Consider the following 15,963-nt stretch of genomic DNA (forward strand, 5'->3'; position numbering starts at 1 on the left):
CATGGGTCCCCAGGTTTCAGACTGTGAAATACTGAGTGATGCCATGGAGGACAAATAAGGATATTAAGATGCCTGTCTTGCAATTACTTCCCCCTCACTTCCCTATCTGCAAGGCCCCGGATGGCCTGATGCTACAAAGTCAAACAAACTCATCCACAGTCCACGTGGAAGTGTGAGAACACGGTGGAGATCAGTCCAGGATCCTTCCCTGACATAATCGGAGCCTCAGCCTGCACATGTTGCAGCCCTAGTTGTGCAACGTGACAATTTATTGAGGGCATGGGCATCACCTTCAACTTCAACCCTTTTATTTACAGTATGAGTCCAGCTGTTTTCCAATAAGCAAAACATTCCAGCCCTGTTTGGAAGTGGTCATTTCATGCTCAGATGGAGATTTGGGTGTTTTTGTTGTTGTTGCTATTGTTGATTCATGTTAACACCCAAAGCCGCAACAACTGGAGAGTGAAAACTGCTGCTGTGGATCTCAAGCTTTTTGCATCAGACTATTCCTGGCAGTTTTTACAATGTCTTTGTGGCTCACAACTCGCACAGCACCGAAATTTTCATTGCAAAGTTTATTGAAAGCACAGCTTGATGTGTGGACCGAAGTGCTGGCTACTCAGCCTAGCCTGCTGATTGCCACTCACGTGTGCGTGACGGTCTGGGAAACACTGATGTGGGTGGAAATAGCACCATTTGCTGCTTTGCATGCAAAATTGCAATCAAATCTGATCTCTTGCCTTACCCTGCAAGAGGTAACTGGTTTATACAATGAGTTTAAAGAGCAGAAAATGTGGCACTAGCAGAAAGAAGTAATAGTTTAATATTACTATTACTTTGTAACTTTTGGCTTTGGTGTCAGTGGTCATCACCACTGCTGCTGCGCTGTCTTTGCATTCACTGCACCTTTCCTAGACATGCTTTAGAAAATAAAGATGTACCTTCTCACGCTTCAAAATACCATTCTTGGCTTTCTGAGGTGCTGGAATTAATATCAGCTCAGCACAGCTCAAACAGGCTTCATTGGAAGCTGTAACAGCAAAAGCAGTAAAGAAAACACGTTAAATATTAAATGTGTGTTAGGAAGCCAATGGGAATTTCCCTCCAGCAACCTGCAAACCTCACTCACAATATTTTCATAGCATCTTTTCCACTACCTGCCAGAAATCTCTTTGTCCTTAACAGCCTCAGCCACGTTCAGACTGCAGGCACATATTCGACATGCTCCTCATGGGGAAAATGTGGTGTTTGTTTGTTTGGTTTTTTTCTTGGGGATCACATTAGTTGGAGTCTTTCTGTCTTCTAATCCCTAAAACACAACACAGTTGCGATAAAGTGAGAGATTGTGAGCGTGCCATAAAACTGATCGCCGTATATAGATCCAGACTGCAGAAAGACTGAGTTTGCGGAATTCACTCACATGGATAAAGTCAATGAAATCAGAGAGGCTGTGGGAGGGACAGAGGCCATGTTAGCCCTGTCCTCTGTTGCAGTTCTGTTTTGTGTTACTTACTGTTGTCTTAGACAGAGGTCCTCAGCTGTGTGGGTTGAGGATGGCTTTCCTGCCTCACTGCCATGCTATTGCTGCCAGCTGGCTGGGGGTGTCCCCATGGCTCCTGCAAGCACATGCAAGTGAGACGGAAAGTTTGGGTTTGCCCAAATCGTGTTCATTTTTTGGTTTTGGTAGTCTAACTTCCCAGAAAGGGACCTGGGAATATCTACATAACCACTTCCCACTGGCAAAGAGACAGATGGGAGTGGATGAGAAAGGAGGGGAAAGGCAAAAAGAAAGGGAGTCCCCAGCAGAGGAGCAGCTGTGGGTGGTTATTAACTACAGCCGCTGTTTTTGAAAGGAAAGCCCTTCCCACAGCCTTGGTGGTAAACCGTTTCCCCTCTCCAGCCTTATGGGTTAGTCTGATGCTGAAGTTGAGTGCTTGCAGCATGGATACCATTTTCTGTGCCTCCCTTGGATGAATCATGGGTTGATACACTCACCGCTGCAATGTGTCCAGTCTTGGTCCACAAGCTGAGCCAGAGCGAAGTCCAGCTGTGCAGGACTGACCTCAGTGCTCAGCTGGTGATGTTCAGATCTCCGATCTTGAAGCATCTTCACCCGAGTTGGGGAGACATCATGCCAGGTTCATCTTGGTCGATTGCTCAGAGCAGCTTTAAAAAGAAATTTTGCATCACTCGCTTAGCATGAAGTGACCCTTATGTAGAGCTATTTGCCCAGGAAGTACTGATCTGGCTGAAGACGTCAGATCTGTGTTTCTCTTCCACCAGCGAGGTACATTCAAAGCCACAATGATTAATTGGGGCAGAGAGACAGGGAAAAACCATGCCCTCAAAGTGACCTTTTAGCCATGCACCCTCCTGTGACCTTTAATATTTTCCAGTTGCAATGAAGAGAGTCTTGTTATCTGCTCACAGAGGGAAAGTAGCAAATTGTTTGATTTTCTGCCAGAATTGTTTGATTTTCTACCTTATGCTTCGTTGACGTTATCTCCAAGTTATATGTTGTTACTGTTCTGCTGCATTTTGTATTAACAGCAAAGCCCTCTGTTCCCCTTGGGAAGAATAAACTAATGCTGCATAATATTTGTGGACCAGAAGGAAAGGGTGACAGACATGCAGTTACCTCCTGCTGCTTGCTTTTCTGACTGTCATCTTTTGGCTAAACACCACAGTGGCAGTAACAATGCCAGTCCAGCCTGAGATATCTCCTGCCCCCCAGGGACTGTAGGATACTCAGTGGGTGATTTTTAGTGACTTTGGGAAGAAAGGCTGGTTTAAACCGTGACAAACTTCCCCAGGGCACGCAGCGTGGCTGGTCTTAGGAACTTTCTCTCAGCCTGAACATGCTGACAGTGCCGATAACCCCCCCATTGCTTTACCAGCAGAGTTTGGTGAGGAAATTGTGAGTCAGTCAACCATAGTTCACTTGATGTGTTGTCCATCCACCTCTCTGAGTACAACTTAGGTCCGTAAAGTATGCTTTTATGGTAAGTCTTCTGACTGCAGCATTTCAGTTATCTCTGCTTCCTACTGATTGCCAAGGGCCACGTCGGCTTTGCAGGAGAGTGTGACTCAGTGCTGCCAGCGCATTACAGTGCCCCGGTGATATAAAACGACAAACATCCTTATTCCTGTGCATGTGGGACATAATCCTACAAAGAGTCTCCTGGGTAAACAAGTCCAATCCCAGTAGTTTTAGCCAGGAAAATTTTTCTACAGCTGCTTTTTCAGATACATGAGTTAAATTGGCATTCTTGAAAAACAACAAAATATGACAGGGTTTTTTCCTATGCTCACGCTGGTTCAGGAATCTTCTGTGGAGTCTTCCTGGAAAAGAAACAGGGGAAACAGTGGGTTTTGTGATGTCAAAAATAAACAGTAAGAAGAACAAAGTAGCTTGATGTTTTCACAGGTACAAGTGAGTGCAAGAGACAATAAAATGTAAGGAAATGCATATTACTGCTCGGTGGCAGAAGTAGTAGCCAACTACTGTAAAAACAGGGTTATCTCTAGTGCTATCTGGGCTCCTTTCTTGTGATGCTGTAGTATTTTAGACAGTTCTTGTTTGCAGGGCTCTGGTACTGCTAGCTTTCAGAAACTTTCACAGAAAACCTTTGCTCAGCTTGTACTGCAAGTGAGAAAAATGAACAAGGTATTGGGATTTGTAAGGAATATGAGGGAAAATAATGATTAAAAGTAATTAGAGGGGCAGGTCCCCCAGGAACCCTGAGCATAGTGGGTAATCTTGTCTCTAAAAGAGCAGCATTAAACAATGATAGGAACAACCAAACATCAAGGAAATGCTCTCCTTTGAGGAAGCAAGGGATACAAAAGAAATATGTAAAATAATGAACTCTGCAGAGAAAGCAGATGGAGAGTTTCTGCTCTTCTTGTCTTCAGTGATGTGAAGGGATATTAAGACTGAGTTTTTCATGCCAATAGCGGGGAAAACATTTCCATGCCTTGTGTAAGCGGAGCGTGGTGCTCAATGCCACAAGAAACCTTTCAAGACAGGAGCTTAGAAAGATGCAGAATGGCAGTTTTATAGGGCAACATTAGTGGCTTTCAAAATTAACATATACAACAATTTTGAAGATTATTTTTATCATGTCAACCAAATGCTAACTATTAGAGCTCAGGATCAGACCCCTGTAGAGAAGACAAATGACTGGCCCACCTCTGCGTTCACGGGCCACCACCTGACATGCTGTATCCTTGCTAGAGGCAAGATACAGGGCAGGATGGGTGCCTAGTCTGACCCTGGAGGACAATACCCACATTTTCCTTCAGAGCTGAAATGAGCCGGGCCACTACTGCATGTCAGAGCACACAAAGTGTGAGAAGAAGGGGCCTGCAGGAAGGAAAAGTGGCTGGATCAGGGTAGTGGAGATCAATGGCTCTGTCTAGGACAGTTTCTTAATCGACTCCATTGAGACACTGTCACAGCATAAGGACAGCCCATAAAACAGGGATGGCAAATCTCTCCCATTGCTCCTAAATGATACGGCATTTATTCCTCCATGTCTACAATGGTAGCAGAGCTCCTCCTGGCTCTAAGTCATTCCTCAGCACATTAGACATGCTGCAGATGTAACTGCATTTAACCCAGTTTCTTTTTGGTACTGTCAGTCTCCAGTAAAGAGGCTGTGTAAAATTAAAAGCTCTTGCTTCTGTATCTGGAGTGAGCACATTTTATCAGATAGCAGCTTATTCTGATGAAGTGGAGTACATTAATACCTGAGTCATCATGGGCTCTGGCTTTTCTTATGTCAGCTTTCCAGGCTAGCTTTGTTATGTGCAGCACTCCCTTTGAACTCGGCCACTGCCACCCCGACATTACAAAAGGAGGGATTCTAGTGGGATGCTTTCAGGGAAGTGTAATGGGAAACAGTCTGGTCTGAGCAGCAACTCCAATATCATCAACCATGGACTCAGACAGGGCTTTGCTTTTAAATTAAATGGCAACATTAGAAGTTACTGAAAAACTCAACAGGAGATTCTCCTGTTTGCCAACAAGGAATCACTGTGTGAAGACCAGGTGTGTCTGATGCATATGGAATTCACCTGTAGCATTTACTTAAATCATCCATGGGGATTAAGAGGCCTTATCAAGCCCTCCAGTTTTGCTGGGTCTATATAAGACTTCTCCTTTTGCAGCCTCTAGATTCCTTCTCTAATCCTACTGCTCTTTGAGATACTCCTGAAGAAGTTCCTCTCTCTCATTTCTTTTTTTCTGTCTACATCACATCCTGGGTGTTTTCACCAGTACGACCCACACCTTTGTACTGCTGACAAATATTTACCTCTCTTTTATTGGCCTCTCTCTCTGTGTCCACTTCCACCATTTAGGCTTGAGTACCTACCACCTTGAGCTGACCATCTAGTCAGCAATATTTGACATTAGACCTCCTGACCACTGTAACAAAACACAGCCAAAAATCAATTATTTTCATTCCCAGACCTCACTGTTTCCAAGCATCCTGGTATCCCAGAAGGAGCAAAATGTCTTGACTTCACTGGATTTTAGTGTATTAGGCACCGTCTGGCAGAGAGACAGTTGCGTGCCTACAAGCAGGCAGAAAATACACAACCCAAGTGTTTTAAATACTACATCACCTAAGTGCATCCTTTTCATCTGAGCATGCATGAGAGGAGGTGTTTGATTCTTAAAGGACTCCAGGAACATGCGTCTACCGGAGTTGCCACCCCACAGCCACCCAGTAAATGTCTTTTTACAAAACAAGCAGGGTGTCAGGAGCTCCTGTCCTTTATTCCCACCTTTTCCCATGCTAACTTGTTTATTTGGAACAATTCTTTCTGGCCTCTCAGTCTGTCTTTACTCAGGAAAACTAAAAACTCTTGTTCCTGAGATTGCTTGTGAGTCAAAATGTGCGGTTTCAGAGCAAGTGATGATGTGGAGTGAGAAAAAAAAGTACAGAAAAAGCAGACCAACTTGGTGGTGTCTAAAGAAGGTACCAAGCAAGCAGAGCTGGGACCTTAGAGACTTTCAGAGAGACGAATTTGATTCTAGTTTTACCACAGAGTTCAGTACAGATTTTATTTTAAAGATCAGAGATAAAGGCCCTGAATTATAGATGCTTTTAGACTTTGCTCTGCTCTAGGTTGCAAGGTCCACCAGTGGACGGTACAACCACAGGAATCCCAAGTAACGCTGAAGTGGCCAAGCTAACTCGTTGCTATCTTAGGTATGACACACACCTTTGTGCATTTTAAAATTCTACAGCTGAGAGGCTGTAGAAGTACGTGGGTGCCTAGATTAAATTGAGGAAGCAGCACACTGTCCCCTCACAGCAGGGTCCCCTGCCAGCAGCTTTATGAACGGTGGCTCAGTCCCCCTCTGCCCGTCTCTGACCTTGAGTGGAAATCCCAGGGATTAAAGCAGGTGGGGACCACAAGGATGCTTCTTTTCCTCTAAGGGCATGATTTTGTAGGGATAGGTAACAGCTGTTACTAGGAGAGTGATCCGCGTGGGAAGCATCAACATGCTTTTCAGTGCACAGTTCGTCTTCACTTGTCTTACCTTGCTTCTGCCCTAAGCTCATCACAGCTCCGACCCGACTGCTACGGTTTGATTTAGGTCAGATTTATTTCCAGCAACCGCTTTGTATTACAGCAGATGGCAGCCTTTCCCCAGATTTCCAGAAATGAAGAGTACCTGGATTTCAGACAATACATGTCTGAACGTGTCTCCTGGTGTCTGCTTGCCGCCAGCAGAAGCCTTCATAGGAACTGAGCAACTGGATTGGAGAAGCTAGAGACAGAAACAAGACTGAAATCACCTCCTTGCATTTGCAGGGCTTGGCTCCTCACCAGATGTCTGATCAGCTGTTGCACCACCTCTTTATTCATCTAGGACAATGTTTCCTTTCCAACTTAAATCACAGTTCAAGATCAAAGTACTTAAAAATCCACGCTAATTAATTTCTTCACCTTGACAACAACACATAACAGAAAATACATTATACTTTGTGGGTAGTATGTCAAAATCAAAGTGACATTTTTCAGTGCTTCACTTAATAAGATGTTCGTGCCATATTAAAAAGCACCTCTGTTAAAAGACCTACAGCAGCTGGCTGAATAAACTGTGGTGTGGGCGAGGCCTCAAATTACTTCATCTGCTGGTGACTGTTCAAAAGAGCCTCAGATATGCTCTGTGGATTCACCCAGCCCTGAAAAGCAAGGAGAAAAGTGATCAGCACTCTTCTGTCCTGCCCCTTTTTATTCCCTGCTCGTGGAGCCAAAACAGGAATGCTTACTGGGACAGGGTTTTTTGAGATGACCACAGGCACACCAAGCTCTTTCTAATACCCTCTGGATCCTGTGGACAAATTTCTTATTACCACATGGCAACTACTTTGTCCATACTGTGTTTTTACACCTGCCTGACTGGTATTAATCAATCCTAGTGGTCTGTTTCACAAGCACAAGAAAGGTGCAAAGATGTCTTCTTCTGGGAAGTTGCTCCTGATGCAAACACAGAATAACACAGATTTACTTCTATGTAGGTTCTGCCTTGAATTTCTACTTTTTATCCTGCTTCTGTTCTCACAAAATATGTTAATGGCAACCAGATGTTTATTAACACGTTTCATACTAACAACCAGAGACAGGAAATACAGGCCAGATGAGGAAGAGAACAGCTTAAACAATAGTTAAGAGAGATGAGACGAATTCAGAGTCAGCAGGGCCAAGTAAAATTTACTCTGGAGCCTTCAAGAAACTAATCAAATGGTTGTCAGTGATCAACTTTATAAACTCTAGGGGACAGGAGAGGTCCCATAGGACCAGAGAACCTATTATCAATATCTAGGGGGACATCCAAATATAGCATTATTTAAACACCCACATGATCCTAAAGCAACCGCTACAGGCTTATAAAAACAAGCCATGTCTAACCAACTCCATTTCTCTCTTTGATAAGGCAGCTGGCCTGGCAGCTAGGAAAGGGAAGTCACAAGTGTGCTGCATCTTCACTTGAATAACACTGGCTCATGCAGCCACCAAAGGAAACGGTCTAGACAATGTTACTATGAGGTGAACAGGCAAACGAGTTGTTTATGCTCACGGGGTAATGTTCATCACGTCCTCAGCTCTGTATGTCCCTGACAGCCACTGCCATGGGAACATAAGCTCCCAAAATCTGGCCGAAGAGGCAGGAGGCTGTGTTTCTGCGTGCACACCACAAGGGATGAGAGACGTGGGCAGAAAGAGTTAACTGCACACAGGAAATCACCATCAGCAAGGAAACGACCCCAATTCCCTATGTTATACTCAAGGTCGTGGCATTCATGAGCATCTTTTCCTTACAAGACGTGTGCACCGCCCACCCCCAGTTTAGCTTTTACTGAAAGAAACACTTACAATACTCTTCCACCAATCTACCCAGCCTGCAGAGACTGTTGCAGACTGCTGCTTACATCTGTCCTCAGAGGAGCCTTTTTATCCTTTTGAAAGCTGCTGTTTTCTTTCCCAGCTCTGTAGAGAAATCTGGCTAACTAGAAATCTCGAGGCCATTATACTGCAGTTCTCCCATCTTCCTGGCTGCATTCATTATTAATAGCTCATTATTAATCTTTAATGAATTGAATATCAGAGGTTTAAGGCTTGTTAGGCACCTTTCCTCCCTTTTTTCTTCCAGGTCCATTTGTTGGGCGAGTTCATTCAGTGTCACACAGGGGAAGCTGTCATCGATAACAGGCGCACCTTTTACAGAAAGTTGTAACATCTTTATTTCCAACCTCTGCAGAATTGCTTGGAGTACAAAATTTTGCTTTGAGTTGTTTTTTTCTTTAAGACCCCACCCCCCCCCAACAGTAGATAAGTCTTTGGTCTCAACTTCCTCTTCAGTTTACTTTGTTAGAGTGGGAATTGACGAGTTCTAGCTTTGTTCATTAATGAGTTGGCTTCACAGGGAAGATGGGAGCAGCTTGGCTGTGTAAGACCGCTGGTCTGCGTATGGCCAATCCTAATGCAGGACCTGTCCCCCAAAGAGCAGTGAATTGGGGATGCTCCAGGAGAAGCACAGAAGCCTGTGGTAGGGAGAGAGCCTCTCCATCATGTTTTTCAGGGTGGAATTTGCTCTAGCCCCATCCCAGGAGTGCACAGACCCACTCTTGGGTGCAGCAGTGACACTGTCAGCAGCACCAATATTTGCTTGTGTAAGGTTGTTTTGGTGTAGATCATCCCCCTCACCTTGCAGTTAAAACCTGAAAGGAGGACCCTGTAGAAGATCTGAATTGCTCAGTGTTTGGGGCTCAGGCACCCAAAATTGAAATGCTTTTCAATGGGCAGAAATATACTGAAACCAAGAACTGTCAGGATATTTTTCCCCAGTGGAGGAGGTGCATAAGGGTCTTTGGAGGGACATACAGCATGCAGGACATGGGCAGGGACCTTCCCACTTCACTGGACAAGTAGAGGGCCTCAGGGAGGACATGGTGAAGTTGAAGACAGAGTTCAGGAAACAAGCAAGAACCCTGGCAGTCTGGCAAACACAGCCTATGAAGAAAGATCAAAAGGACTGCTGTAGCACAGAGAAGAAAAGGCTGAGAAGAGACATGCTCATAGCCTTCAACTATGTAAAAGGCTGCTAGAAGGAGAGAGGAAAAACTATTGCCTCCACATCCTCGGGGGAGGGGGGAGGTGGTGCAGGGAACAAGCAGTAATGTGCTAAAACTTTCCTTCTGGGGGGCTTTAAGTTCAAGATGAGGAGCAATTTTTCGTTAGGAGGATAGTAGAACCAAGGAACAGGCTGCCTGGAGAGGTTGTGGAGTCTCTCTCCATTACTGCAGATTTTGAAAGGGTGAGATGAATGCTCACAAGCAGGATTTGGGCAGAACTGACCCTGCCACGGGGCAGACTCATGCAGGAGAGGACCTTTCATGGACCCATGATTACATTATGAACAATACATTTTTTAATCAGCTGATGCAAAGAAGCTTTCAACTAAAGCCTGTGAAAAAAATTGTTTGAAGCAATCTGGGAACCCTTATTGGTTTTTTTTTTTTCCTTTGAAATAGTAGGGAAATTCCAGAGATGCTAAGAACTGGTACTTAAAAGACAGCCAGAACTACAATTTTAGACTAGCTCATCTGAAATCCATACTGAGCAAACTAAAGAGAAAGCTGATCAGAGCTCACACGTAGAGGACAATAACATAATGCCAATCAACACGGGGGTTTTTGGAAGAAAAACTCACCTCTGGCAAACCTGCTTTCCTCCTTTGAGATAACGAGTTTGGACTCGGGACAGATTGACATTATGATTAAAAGATTAGCACTCTCCCCTATCAGAAAAGCCCACGTTAAATGGATTAGCTGACAGCTCCCCAGTGGAGGCTCTGCCACAGACAGGACAGAATCGCCCAGGAGGCACCTGGACCTGACACTGCTTCGCATTGCCACTCGGGATCTGACAGCAAATATAAGGTGATTGCTGACAGCATGTATACAGGATGTAAGGATCAACCAGGTGGCAAGCTGGGCTGAGGAAAGTAATTTAGAAACTGCTGCTACACAGAATACGGTGGTGCATTGCTATTTTTTTGAGTACCAAGAGCAAAGGTGGGTTAAATACCTACCTCCACCCTAGGGACTCCCACAGCTGCTCTTCTCTTCCTCTGCTGTGTTCTAGGGAAGCCAACCTCTGATGTCCCACCTTTATACTTCTGTAGTGTGAATTAGCCCCTAAATTGCAGTCTGAAAGATTGGGGCCGGCAGAGCCTAAGCCTCTTGCGTGATACCATTCAAGATATTTTTCACTACAGAAACATAAATACAGCCTGGTTTTATTAACCATTAACCTATAAAGATAAAAATATAACAAAATGCAGACACACATGGTCTATAAATATATTTATGCTGTCGTGAGGAGGAACACTAATTCCAGGCCTCCACAGTATGAAAAACACTCCCCTGTATAAACACTGTGCATTTGGCAATACTGTTTTAAGGACAGGGGGGCTGGGTTTTTTTTCCTTTAGGGCTGGCACAGTCTCTGGTCAAGCTCTCCTTTTGCAAAGGCACTTGCCCTGGCTCCAGAGATGGCTTTCCCTGGCAGGCAGTTGCCAAAAGTTGCCAAGGAGTGCAACATGAGCACTGATTCATCCATGCCCAAAGGCACTTGGACACACCTTCTGCTTCTCCTGCTGGAGAACAGGCAGAGTGAGATTTCCAAGTGATAAAGAGTGACGCTGGCAGAAACGCTGAGTAACACTGAAAACACCCGGAGCGATGGTGGAGCTGAGGTCTTCAGCATCACTTACCCTGCTTCTCAGGAAAGCTGCTCTAAATCCACTTTTAATGCAAGTAAGTGAAAAAACATTAAATAGCCATGCTCCGTTATGTAGCATTTAAAAGACCTTCTGATTGATTTAGCTCACTTTTAGAAGTGAAGCAAGCTAATTAAATGAACTGAGGCCCTGGCAGCTTTGCTCTGCAGAGCCTGGGACAGGCTTTGCCAGCCACCATGACCACAGGCTGTGGGGAAGGGGCAGCAGATGGGAGAGGTGCCCGCATCCCTGCCACCCATCTGGGACAACATTTAACCTCCAGCAACGGTGGAGGGTGGCACCACAGGTTCATCCCATGGTGGGACCCATGGACACGTCCCCATTAGCAGGCAACACTCCACAGAAAGGCAAGCTGGGCAGGTAAGACCATGACCTCTCAAGTCACTGCAATTTGGAGCCTTTCGTCCCCTTTAAAGTCACATTTTAGGTGATTGTCCAGGCAAAACGAAAGTGGGCACACCTGCATCTCAGTCCTACGGAGACCTTTGAAAATGTCAGCCACTGTGCCAACTGGAAGCACAGGCCAGAGAGAAAAAAAAAGAGGCCAATTAAAAAGCCAGGTTGTCTCCACGTTGCTCAGGGCTAACAGAACAGATGATGGCATCGCTGGAAGCTGCGTTTGCTTTTAATTGTCCTCGTTCCACTGAATAACTAATTCTCTCCTCCTCCCACATGACAGAAAAAAAAAAAAGCATGGGTTTTTTGGAAAGGATGAGTTGGCTCAATTGCTTTCCTACAGCGCATGACAGCAAGCTGCAGTTTTTAGCTTTGCATCCAGGCAAGTTTAGAATATCGCTGCATGCATTTGTTTTGTTTCAAATCTTCTGGGATCAGCTAAAAGCATTATTTTGGAGATAAGGGGATATGGAAGTACTAAAGGCTTTGTGTTCATTCAGCTTCTAAATTGCAGCCAACCAAAGGGAATAGCACAGGTAGATCCCATTTGTAAGGTGGTCGTATTGAAACATTATTTTACAGGTGTCAGAGGGCTGGGATGTGGGAGGTGCTGTGGATCTGAACATGATCCAGGGAAAGAAGTGGATCCTCTCAGCCCAGAGATAAAACCTTGGGCTTACCACAAGACTCATACTTCATGTGGCTGTTTCCCAGGAAAGCTATTGCTCTTCCCTTATCCTTTACCAGCTCACGTTTCCAGCATTTTCCAGGAGAGACTGATGGGAAACCCTATCTAGGCTGAAGAATAGATGACCAAAAAAATAAACCTCAAAATACATTTTGCAGGGCCTGAGTCCAGCCAACATGGTTCAATGCATTAAAAAAAATTACATATTTCAATAGAAACACTTAAAATCATAACCATGGTGAACATGACTGAAAACTGTCAGATAAAACAACTGCAGAGAAAAGTGAATCTGATTTAATTTTTGGCGGGAGGTTGAAGCAGAAACAAAGGACAAAGACAAAAAACTATAAATAAGCAGACAGGATGATCTTGGGAGTTATTAGTAAAGAATACACATAAGGAAGCATTTCCCCCTCGAATGAATTAACTGTGTACTGCACTTTCATCTATCGTCTGGAAATGTGAACTACCATTTCCTACGTACCCTCTCCGTGCTGCTCATGCTTCATGTGGTGCGTTCATGGGGAATCCTTAGGAGTTTGTCGTGTGTTGTGCAAGGGAAGCCTTTTAATGAGACCTTTCCACTAGAAGGAGGAAAAACAGCCAATCCTGGCATGAGTTATAACTCCAAAGGACTCTACCCTCATCATATTTCTGAAAGGCAGCGGATCTCCAGTCACGATCTCAGTACAGAGCTGTTATTATGTACATAGACAGGGTGGAGGAAGGAAGTCAGAGTTGATTAATAATTCAGTCCTGCCTCAGAGCTGTTTAGTGACACTAAATCAGCAAAAGCATTCAAAAGAAAAACATCACAATATTGCAGGCACTGCCAAATTACAAAGGAGTTGCCTCTGCCAGCAGGAAAGTGCTTCTCTAGTTGATCCGTAAGGTCACTCGTGCTCACGCGGAGGATGCGAGACATCTCAACCCCCCGCATTGTAGTGCTGGGCCCTCAGCAGGGATGGTAGAACCGAGTATTTGCTGGTGCCTTCGCTGCTGCCACAAACGCAACCTCGCCAGCAGAGCCAGGCAAACATCACAGGCCAGAAGATAGGGTGACGCTGGTGCTGGATCCCACTCCCTCCTGCCAGCCCTGCAAGAGGAGCAGTAGGACAAGAATGGAGAGCTGGGCACGCTAGCAGCAAAACCAAGAGTGGCCGTGGGTGGGCAGGGAGCTCCTGACTGCCAGAGCTGCCACTTTGCCTCTGGTTACTCATCTCTGGGGATGCAGCCCCAGCTGATGCCTAACCTGATCCCGCACAAGCTTACGCCAGGCAAGGCGAACGGGGCTGGCTTCTGTGAAGTCACCTGCTTACTGTGGCTGCAGAAAGGACGGTATCTGCTAGGGCTGGAGGGAGGAGGAGGATGGGCAGCAGGTCGCAGGGGGATGGAGGCAGGAACATAAAGATTCAGGCACTAGGGCTTATGGCTAACGCTGTTCCCTAACACTGCACTAGCGTACAGCCTTGGGCACGTCCGAAGCCACCAGTCCTGCTGCAGGCTTTGCAGTCCCCCGAGACTGTGTTCAGGATGGCTGATCTCACAGGGGCAGCTTAGGCTTGAGGAAATAAAAGCACTTTTTTTTCTGCTCTTTAAATCTGCCACCCTTTTGCTTTCAGGAGGCAGACAGGACCAGACCAATAACCAGTAGCACCCAGCACAGCTGAAGCAGCTGGCTGTTTCTTGTGCAACAGCACATTATCAGTGTTTCCCCAGCTCAGCTTGTATCACCAGGGATGTTACCATGGATTACTGCATCTGAACAGAACAGTTTGACACAGTGCTGTTCTCGGCAAGAAAACAGGGTCCCGAGCTCATGCTGCTGCCCTGGAAGCAGCACCTGGAAAGGGCCACGCTTGCCAAAGAGCCCAACACATGTCACAGGAACCATCACAGCTCCCGCACAGATGCTCTCCCACATCTTTTTCAGAGCATGCACAACAGCATGTGTACAAGTGATCTCCTATGGCCACGAAGGAGCCTTAGAAGCTGCATCTCCAGGATGATCACAACCCTTATGTTAAAGTCGAGTGCTAAAATTAAAAACAGACAAGCTTTGTCTGTGTTTTTACAGAAAAGGAAGCAGGGATCATACAAGCCAAGATGAGGACCAGGAAACCTGGTCTAATTCAACAGCAACCAGGCCTAACCCAGGCTGAAAGACAGTGTGCACGTAGGTAACTGTAGTCATTGTGATAGATTTGTATTGCGAAACTGGAAATGTATTTTTAGAATCAGGCCTGGAAACTGTCTCTTCAGAAAGAGATCAAGCATGCCACAGGCAGGGTCATTATGGGATTTGCAGAGCACCTTCAAAACACAGGACTGCTCGGGTGACTTCATGATGTCATCAAAACTTTCCAGATGCCAGCCTCATTCTTGCAGGTGTAACAAGCCTGGCACAGATGGGATTAGAAAGCCTCATCCCCAGCCTACACCACACATCTCAGAGCCACACCACATGCTCATGGTATTGCTTGAACCCAATGGCTCAGTCAGTGAAGGGAACAGGAATAGGGTGCTCTGTCAGTGCTGGGCTACCCACCACCTTCCCAGGGAAAGCCCCCAGCAACCTCCCCATCAACATGCTCCTGCCCTGCTGTGAATCAACACACTAAGCTGCCCCACTTCTGCTTTTGGGGGGGGGGAAGGCTTCATTAGCCAGCTGCTATGCCAAGCTGCTGCCTTCTACCAGTGTTAAATCCATGCAATTTCCTACAGCTGAAAATCAAATTAGCTCATTAAATCACCTGCATTACACATCACAAAGAACCACACAGAACAGAGCAGCCATGCACAAACCAACAGCAGAAAGCTAGCTGCTGATTTCCAGATGCACTTCTGCAGATCTTCACAAAACTTTAATGCTAGAAAAGGGCCTACACTTACCTCATTTCCACATGCATTCCCTCATCAGTTCCATATACCTATGGTGATCTCACAGGGAATAGTCCTGTCCCATCTGCTCATTGCATCATCAATGCCTCTTTCCATTCAAACCAACCTTTGAAAGCAGGGTAAGGCCACAGATCTCATTTGGGGCTGGTTTTTGCAGGTAAAAGGGGCTGATTTAGGCTGCACCCAAGTAGAGCTGTAATCATCTCAAAGCCAGCACAGTGCAACCTCTTGCACTTCTCCCAGCTCCCAAATTTGTTCAGAAGCAAAAGCCTTTAAATTTCAGAGTGCTTCAGTCAGCTGGTTGAATCAAAGGGATCATTACACTTTTAATGTGACATTCATTTTACAGTTTACAGAGTACGAGACCTTCTATTTAAATTGTTTATTAAAGAACAGAAGCCCAGAAGGAACTCAAATAAGAAACCACAGTCAAAGCTACTGCTTTTAGTTAGCTTGCATGTTGTATGGAAATTGTTTCTCAAACTACTCAATCACTGCTATCCTGCTTTTGACAGTGGGATTTCTGTGTCTCAGGCATTTGAATGCCCATGTTCTGCCCTTTTAAAAATGGGATTAACAAGCCCAGCTTGGGTCAAGAAAAGTATACAACAGACAGAAAGTGTGGGGCAGACTCTGAAGGGTTATCTTAGCA

The sequence above is a fragment of the Haliaeetus leucocephalus genome, unplaced genomic scaffold (genome assembly GCF_000737465.1).
Source record: "Haliaeetus leucocephalus isolate CR32 unplaced genomic scaffold, Haliaeetus_leucocephalus-4.0 Scaffold450, whole genome shotgun sequence".
In the NCBI taxonomy this organism is placed as follows: Eukaryota; Metazoa; Chordata; class Aves; order Accipitriformes; family Accipitridae; genus Haliaeetus; species Haliaeetus leucocephalus.